Source organism: Salvelinus sp. IW2-2015, unplaced genomic scaffold, assembly GCF_002910315.2.
Source record: "Salvelinus sp. IW2-2015 unplaced genomic scaffold, ASM291031v2 Un_scaffold6587, whole genome shotgun sequence".
In the NCBI taxonomy this organism is placed as follows: Eukaryota; Metazoa; Chordata; class Actinopteri; order Salmoniformes; family Salmonidae; genus Salvelinus; species Salvelinus sp. IW2-2015.
This window is the reverse complement of record NW_019947849.1, coordinates 11,238-20,452: the sequence shown is the minus strand read 5'-3', so window position 1 is coordinate 20,452 and position 9,215 is coordinate 11,238. Positions and strand designations below refer to the sequence as shown.

Genomic DNA, 9,215 nt, shown 5'->3' with positions numbered 1-9,215 from the left:
GAGGTCAAACCCTCACACCTGAGGAGCTGGATTGACTACAATCACCCAGGAGACTCAGAGTAACGCTCTCTCTGGATGGAGATGCACACTGCAGCTGGAGAAACTATATGTAGAGGTTATATGTTTCAATTCATAATCCAGACTGTTTGACTTATCAGGCTAGTTAAGACAACATTTCTGACCAACACTGGACGAAAGTAAATCTGCTGTGTGTGTGTGTGTGTGTGTGTTGTGTGGTGTGTGTGGTGTGTGTGTTGTGTGTGTGGGTGTAATTAATGGGAATAAGTGTTTTTATATTCCATTTCAGTATAACATATGATCACTTCAACAAGTCTTCAAGTTACCTTAAACTTCTCCTTTGATACCTAGAACATCTACATTAAAATGAATTAGTGAAAATGAGTTAAATTCTAATGCTGAATGATGATGATTCTAATATCTGTGTCTGCGTTTCATCCATCAGATGTCTGTGTCTCACACTGACCTAAACACAGTTAACGACTCCTCTCTCTGTCTGAGAGAACAGAAATGGATGACATGTAGAGAGAGCAGGAGCAGCCGTATCCTATCACCGAGAGACTTGAGGGCTGTGGGAACGGTTCTGTGTAGAAAGAGTCTGATGGGCGCTCTTACTGGAGGCAGAGTGGAGTGGGGGGGCTGGTAATAGGAGTGAATATAAGGAATCAGCAGGAGAGGGAGGCGGGTGAAACTGTTGGCTTGGATTACAATGACAATCCTGGAGTCTTGTTCTGCTCTGACAACAGTTACACTGCCTGTCACATAATAATCACACTCCATAGACGTCCCCATCCTCCAGCCCCCACAGGAGTAGGGTGTATTGGACTGGCCAGCGGCATCTGTCCTCTATAGAGCCTCTTCTGACACACTGACCCACTGATTCAACATTCACCTCCAATTCACTAGCCCTCTAATCCAGGATTTGGGGTTTATTAATGTTAGACTCCTCAGATGTCCCTGAAATAATAACTGGAACACACACACCACACTGACACACACCACACCACGGACAGAACACACACACTGGACAGACACACACACACTTGACAGACCACACAGCAAACTGGACCACACACCACACACAGACTGGACCAACACACACACACACCTGGACACCACACACTGGACAAACACACACACACTGGACAGACACACCCATACTGACAGACACACACACACTGGACACACACACACACACACTGGACACACACACACACAGACAGACACACACACACTGGACACACACACAACTCAACTGACAAACACACACACACAGGACTTGGACAGACACACACACACACTGGACACACACACTGGACACCACACACAACACTGGACAGACACACACATACTGGACACACAACACTCACTGACAGACACACAACTCATGGACACACACCACTCACACTGGACAGACCACACACACTACACTGGACACACACGCTCACACTGGAACACACCCCGCTCACACTGTAACACAGCACTCACACTGGACACACACACACACTCACACTGGACACCACACAACACACAATCACACTGGACACACACAACGCATCACACTGGACAACACACACCCGTCACACTTGGACGACACACCACGACACACACTCACACTGGACCACCACATACGCTCACACTGGAACAACACACGCTCACTGGAACACACCACACTGGACACAGGAGCACCACTGGACACACACACACCACACACTGGACAGATACACACACACAGCACACTCACTGGACAGATACACCACACACTGAGACCACAACACACACGTCACACACACTGGACACACACACACACACACAACACCATGGACACACACACCCACACTGAACACACACACAGACACAGCTGAGACACACACACACACACACATGGACACACACACAACAGTCTTGGCATTTCTAACCAATATTAGGACTCCTCACATTTACATACCTTTTTAGGACCCTGGTTTCCAAGGACATCATAGAAGCACAGAAAATACACTCATGAGCTAGAAAAAAAATCTTAATATGAGGAAATCGAAAGTGCTGACTTCTTGAAAAAAGTCACTTGTTAATTTTACCACCTTACTGAGACCGCCATTGGCAAATCAAATCAAATCGATCACAATACACATGGTTGCAGACATTAATGCGAGTGTAGCCGCATTGCTTGTGCTTCTAGTTACCGACCGTGCATTAATATCTAACAAGTAACAACAATTTCACAACAACTACCTTATACACACAGTGTAAGGGATGATTAAGAATATGTACATATAAATATATGACATGAGCGCATGGCCGAACGGCATAGGCAAGATGCAGTAGGATGGTGAGTACAGTATATACATATGAGATGAGTAATGCAGGTATATAACAACATTATATAAAAGTGGCATTGTTTTGAGAGTGCACTACGTGATACATTAATTACAAACTCGAATATTTGATGCATTCATTCTATTTATGACTGAAATATTGCATGTAGAATGCCACAATGATGCAACACGGATGCAACTCAACGGCTGTAGTGTAGTTCACTGTAGTGTAGTTCTACTGTAGTGTAGTTCACTGTAATGTAGATTCTACTGTAGTGTAGTTACGTACTGTAGTGTAGTTCTTACTGTATAGTAGTTCTACTGTAGTGTAGTTCTACTGTAGTGTAGTTCTACTGTATAGTAGTTCTACTGTAGTGTAGTTTCTACTGTAGTGTAGTTCTACTGTAGTGTAGTTTCTATACTGTATGTAGTTCTACTGTAGTAGTATTCTTCTGTAGTGTAGTTTTACTGTAGTGTAGTTTAGTACTGTAGTGTAGTTATACTGTAGTGTAGTTATTATGTTAGTCATGTAGTTATTCTGTAGTGTAGTCTACTGTTGTAGTTCTTCTGTGTGTAGTTCTCTGTAGGTGTAGTTCTACTGATGTAGTTCTACTGTAATGTAGTTATTCTGTAGGGTAGTTCTACTGTAGTTATCTACTGTAGTGTAGTTCTACTGTAGTGTAGTTCTACTGTAGTTAGTAGTTCTACTGTAATGTAGTTCTTCTGTAGTTGTAGTTCTACTTAGTGTTAGTTCTACTGTAGTGTAGTGTATACTGTAGTTAGTGTAGTTATTCTGTAGTGTAGTTGCGTACTGATAGTGTAGTTTACTGTAGTGTTAGTTCGACTGTAATGTAGTTTTCTAGTGTTAGTTGTAGTTCTTCTGTAGTGTAGTTCTACTGTAGTGTAGTTATTATGTAGTGTAGTTATACTGTAGTGTAGTTATTATGTAGTGTAGTTATTCTGTAGTGTAGTTCTACTGTAGTGTAGTTCTACTGTAGTGTAGTTCTACTGTAATGTAGTTCTTCTGTAGTGTAGTTCTACTGTAGTGTAGTTCTTCTGTAAAGTATTTAAACTGGAACAACCATTTCAGTAATGGAGTCATTATATCCAAGTAACAGATTAATAGTTTAGAAAAATGTATTTTATTTTTCTGTAACATTCAAAGTCAGCAGGCTTTGTATTCTTGAGACCTTAGTCACTCCAAAAGTGAACAACCCACCTGGGAAAACTTCCCCCAAACAGAGTGAGATGGAGGACATTCATCAACTGCCTATGAGCTTAAGTCAAGTAAGGCCCATTAAATCCTCAGAGGTACACCAAGATAGAAGCATCTTATACACTTATTATCTCTGATCTGCAACTATTCTGTTGTGTACATAGAACTTTACTGCTCTCCAGTCCCTGTTTACTAGCGCTTGGCCAGAAGCAGCAATGCATTTCTCAGTCTTGTTTTCCAGGCATTTTTCCCATTCGGATAAAATTCATCAAGGAATCTTCAACTGCATCCACCTCTATTGTCGACCAAAACCTTTTTGTTCCTTTGGCACCTTTGGAAAGAGATGACATTATGAATGACATTAAATAAAGGTTGACTACAATACAGTATGTGTTCATTTCTGTATTAACTCTACCAGGCTGCAGCTGTATCTGCAGAGAGTGTTGAGGTTAAACTAACAATCCCAACTAAATAACTACATAGAGAAGGATGTGAGAGAAGAATGTGCAATGCTGACATCAAGGCAGAGTCAATCTGTATGAAATCTAAGCCCATCAAAAGGTTTGCAATGTAATCCTTCTAATAAAAGCAATACTTATTAAATTAAGTTCCCTCCCCCAGGAAAAACAATGTAAAGTGTGGTAATCCTTCTGTGTTATCATCTATCCTGACACACTAGTTCAGATCTAACGTCTTGACTTGTGTCCAATCCAAACTGATCCGTTCTGTACTGGCATGGTTGGAAATACACTAACTGATGAAAACAGGATTGATCTGGACCAGCACAGTACCATAAGCTGACACTACAGAGTGAAAACGCACTGACTGAAGCCAGCAGGAAACATGCTTACTGTGTGAGCCTCTCCTTTGTCCCAGCTTTGGTCATTGGCTGTTTGGCCCGAATCGCTGACATCTGTCCTGGAAAACATCAGTGGAAAACATGTCGAAAAGGAATTAAGAATACGTCCATGTCTATGTAAGGTGTTGGCATACCGGTCAGATTTTCTTCATAGGATTCTTCAGACGACTCCTTCTCTCTCAGAGTCGTTCTCTGATGAACTATCAGTGGCCGCTGCATCCATTTATTCAGACATAACATTTTGTAAAAGACAATAAAAACAAAATCAAATTGCAGCAAGTTAAATCAATGCACAACCAATTAGAGTCAGCATTTTTCCCAGAGTGAAAATGCACTGACTGAAGATAGCAGGAAACATGTTTACCGTGTGAACGTCTCTTTTGTTCCAGCTTTCCCTTGGTCATTGGCTTTTTGGCCCGAATCGCTGACATCTCTGCTGGAAAACATCAGTGGAAATCATGTCAGTTTCACCCAATCCAACCTATCAACCAATCCATAAGCGATAACTGTTGGAAAAACTCTAAATGCAGGTTTATAACAGCTGTGCCATTCAAGCCTATTGAATATGGTATGAGAGGGATGGCTACAGCCACCCAAACCCTACAGATACAGCCATGTATTGAGAGGGGAAAGCACAATACCATGCTGAAATGAAGGCAGACTCCATCCTAACCTTTTTCACACCACTGTACAATCCAAACTGAACCGTTCTGTGCTGGCATGGTTGGAAATACACTAACTGATGAAGACAGAACAGATCTGGACCAGCACAGTACGGCCAGAATACTTATGGCACCGACAGAGATGGTCGCCTCGCTTCGCGTTCTTAGGAAACTATGCAGTATTTWGTTTTTTAATGTGTTATTTCTTACATTGATACCCCAGGAAATCTTAAGTTTTATTACATACAGCCGGGAAGAACTACTGGATATAAGAGCAACGTCAACTACCAACATTACGTCCAGGAATATGACTTTCCCAAAGCGGATACTCTGTTTCGACTACCACCCAGGGCAATGCATCAGATCCCAGTAGGTGACCCAAAACAACGGCGCCACAGATGGCAGATGGCGCGGTTTTCTGGTCAGGCTCTGTAGACGGGCACATCGCCCACATCTCACGAGTATACTACTCGCCAATGTCCAATCTCTTGACATCAAGGTAGACGAAATTCGAGCAAGGGTTGCCTTCCAGAGAGACATCAGAGATTGTAACATTCTCTGTTTCACGGAAACATGGCTCACTCGGGATACGTTATCAGAGTACGTAGAGTCACCCGGTTTCTTCACGCATCTCAGAAACAAACATCTCTCTGGTAAGAAGAAGGGCGGGGGTGTATGCCTTATGATTAACAATTCGGGGTGTGATCATAACAACATACAGGAAACTCAAGTCCTTTTACTCACCTGACCTAGAATTCCTCACAATCAAATGCCGGCCGCATTATCTACCTAGAGAAATCTCTTCGATTATAATCTCATCCGTGTATATCCCCCCCAAGGGAAATCTCTTCGATTATAATCTCATCCGTGTATATCCCCCCCAAGTCCACTTCATTGGAGTCCACTTCATTGGACTCTATGTAAACTGGAAACCACATATCCTGAGGCTGCTTTTATTGTAGATGGGGATTTTAGCGAGGCTAATCTGAAAACAAGCTCCCTAAATTTTATCAGCATATGGAATGCGTGACCCGGGCTGGCATGATTCTGGTTCATTGCTACTCTAACTTCTGCGACGTATACAAAGCCCTCCCTCGCCCTCCTTTCGCAAATCTGACCACGACTCCATTTTGTTGCTCCCAGCCTATAGACAGAAACTAAAACAGGAAACGCCTGTGCTCAGGTCTGTTCAACGCTGGTCCGACCAATCTGATTCCACGTTTCAAGATTGCTTCGGTCACGTGGACTGGGATCGAGTTTATTTGAAAGTGCATCAGTGATGTTGTACCCACGGTGACTATTAAAACCTTCCCCAACCAGAAACCGTGGATTGATGGCAGCATTCGCGCAAAACTTGAAAGCGCGAACCACTGCTTTTAATCATGGCAAGGCGACCGGAAACATGACCGAACACAAACAGTGTAGCTATTCCCTAGGCAAGGCAATCAAACAAGCTAAGCGTCAGTATAGAGACAGAGTAGAGTCGCAATTCAACGCCTCAGACACAAGACGTATGTGGCAGGGTCTACAGTCAATCACGGATTACAAAAAGAAAACCAGCCCCGTCGCGGACCACGATGTCCTGCTCCCAGACAGACTAAACAACTTCTTTGCTTGCTTTGAGGACAATACAGTACCACTGACACGGCCCGCTACCAAAACCTGCGGACTCTCCTTCACTGCAGCCAACGTGAGTAAAACATTTAAACGTGTTAACCCTCACAAGGATGCTGGCCCAGACGGCATTCCTAGCCGCGTCCTCAGAGCATGCGCAGACCAGCTGGCTGGTGTGTTTACAGACATATTCAATCAATCCTTATCCCAGCCTGCTGTGCCCACATGCTTCAAGAAGGCCACCATTGTTCATGTTCCCAAGAAAGCTAAGGTAACTGAGCTAAATGACTAGCACCCCGTAGCACTCACCTCTGTCATCATGAAGTGCTTTGAAAGACTAGTCAAGGACCATATCACCTCCACCCTACCTGACACCTAGACCCACTCGAATTTGCTTACCGCACCAATAGGTCCACAGACAACGCAATCGCAATCGCACTGCCCTAACCCATCTGGACAAGAGGAATACCTATGTAAGAATGTTGTTCATCGATTACAGCTCAGCATTTAACACCATAGTACCCTCCAAACTCGTCATTAAGCTCGAGACCCACCGCCCTGTGCAACTGGGACCTCGACTTCCTGACGGGCCACCCCCAGGCGGTGAGGGTAGGAAACATCTCCACCCCGCTGATCCTCAACACTGGGTCCCCACAAGGGTGCGTTCTCAGCTCTCTCCTGTACTCCCTGTTCACTCACGACTGCGTGGCCATGCACTCCTCCAACTCAATCATCAAGTTTGCAGACGACACTACAGTGGTAGTCTTGATTACCAACAACGATGAGACGGCCTACAGGGAGGAGGTGAGGGCCCTCGGAGTGTGGTGTCAGGAAAATAACCTCACACTCAACATCAACAAAACAACCTCAGGAGGCTGAAGAAATTTGGCTTGTCACCAAAAACACTCACAAACTTTTACAGATGCACAATCGAGAGCATCCTGTCGGGCTGTATCACCGCCTGGTACGGCAACTGCTCCGCCCACACCGTAAGGCACTCCTGAGGGTAGTGAGGTCTGCACAACGCATCACCGGGGGCATACTACCTGCCCTCATGGACAACTACACCACCCGATGTCACAGAAAGGCCAAAAAGACCATCAAGGACAACAACCACCCAAGCCACTGCCTGTTCACCCCGCTATCATCCAGAAGGCGAGGTCAGTACAGGTGCATCAAAGCTGGGACTGAAAAACAGCTTCTATCTCAAGGCCATCAGACTTGCACTGACTGAAGGCAGCAGGAAACATGCTTACCGTGTGAGTCTCTCTTTTGCCCCAGCTTTCCCTTGGTCATTGGCTTTTTGGCCCGAACCACTGACATCTCTCCTGGAAAACATCAGTGGAAAACATGTCATTTTCAAACAGGACATTGTAATTAAGAATAGGTCCATGTGTATGTAAAGTATAGACATACCAAGAGAGAGATGATAACAGTCCTCTATTAGTCATGATAACGTCATTGTCCCACAGTCCTCTATTAGTCAATGATAACAGCCCCTCTATTAGTCAATGATAACAGTCATTGGTGTCCCTCAGCCCCTCTATTAGTCAATGATAACAGTCATTGGTGTCCCACAGCCCTCTATTAGTCAATGATAACAGTCATTGGTGTCCCACGCTCACCTCTATTAGTCATGATAACAGTCATTGGTGTCCCACAGTCCTCTATTAGTCAATGATAACAGTCCCTCTATTTAGTCATGATAACAGCCCTTCTATTAGTCAATGATAACAGCCCCTCTATTAGTCAATGATAACAGTCATTGTGTCCCACAGCCCCTCCCCTGTTGTGTGCCGAGCAATCTTGTCATTCTATTAAGTCTCAACGTTTCTTTTTGTCTTCCTTTACAAAGGCACTGCAGAGGCTAAAGAAGGCGCATGTAAAATCTAAAGAAGCATAGTTCAACTTGTGAGGCAGATTTGAAAAGGAAAAGTAAATCCCGAAGCGCAGGTTTGTCAGTTGTTTAGAATGAGGATACTGGGGATGGTTGAATCGTCATCATTTGCACATGACTAATATCATTTTATTGTATCCTTAGATGTCAGACACCGAGGCTGCCAGTACTCCTGAGGCTCCAGTACCTCTGAGGCTCAGTACCTCTGAGGCTGCCAGTACCTCTGAGGCTGCCAGGTATCTCTGGGTCGATAGTCCATGTTGTTGGATGATGCACCTCCGTTGATACAGAACAGACAGTATATACGTAAGTTAAAGTGTCATTCAACAAGACAATACTGTAATGTCTTGTGATTCAGTTTGTAAATCAAAGATGAGCAAGTCTGCACTTTCATCCATATTCATAGTATTAAACATAAACAGTAGAGGAGCACAGTCGTAACTAATCAAAATGTGCCGGTGTCCAAATACTTTGTCTCTGTCTAGTTATCCAATATAATTTTTTTTCTCAATACAGTTGACCAAGCTATGCTTGGATACAAGACTGATGACTCAATAACAGCATTGGCAACAGTGTAGATGGTTATGTCCCAGGATCATCAGAGGAAGGCAATTTTTATGAAGAAAATCTGACA

General features: G+C 43.9%; 2 long non-coding RNA genes across 3 annotated transcripts; one reads left to right on the top strand and one right to left on the bottom strand.

Moving 5' to 3' along the window:
• The first annotated feature begins 2,986 nt into the window (after nt 1–2,986).
• LOC139026980 (uncharacterized) lies at nt 2,987–3,938 on the top strand. Its single transcript, XR_011478998.1, has 2 exons — nt 2,987–3,027; nt 3,203–3,938. It is a non-coding gene; the product is annotated as an uncharacterized lncRNA (long non-coding RNA).
• Nucleotides 3,276–8,033, bottom strand: LOC139026979 (uncharacterized). 2 transcript variants are annotated; one of them, XR_011478996.1, is made up of 2 exons: nt 7,941–8,033; nt 3,276–3,880 (listed from the first exon to the last, which is right to left on the bottom strand). It is a non-coding gene; the product is annotated as an uncharacterized lncRNA (long non-coding RNA). The 2 variants fall into 2 exon arrangements; XR_011478997.1 differs by lacking the exon at nt 7,941–8,033 and adding an exon at nt 4,401–4,458.
• Nucleotides 8,034–9,215: the final 1,182 nt, after the last annotated feature.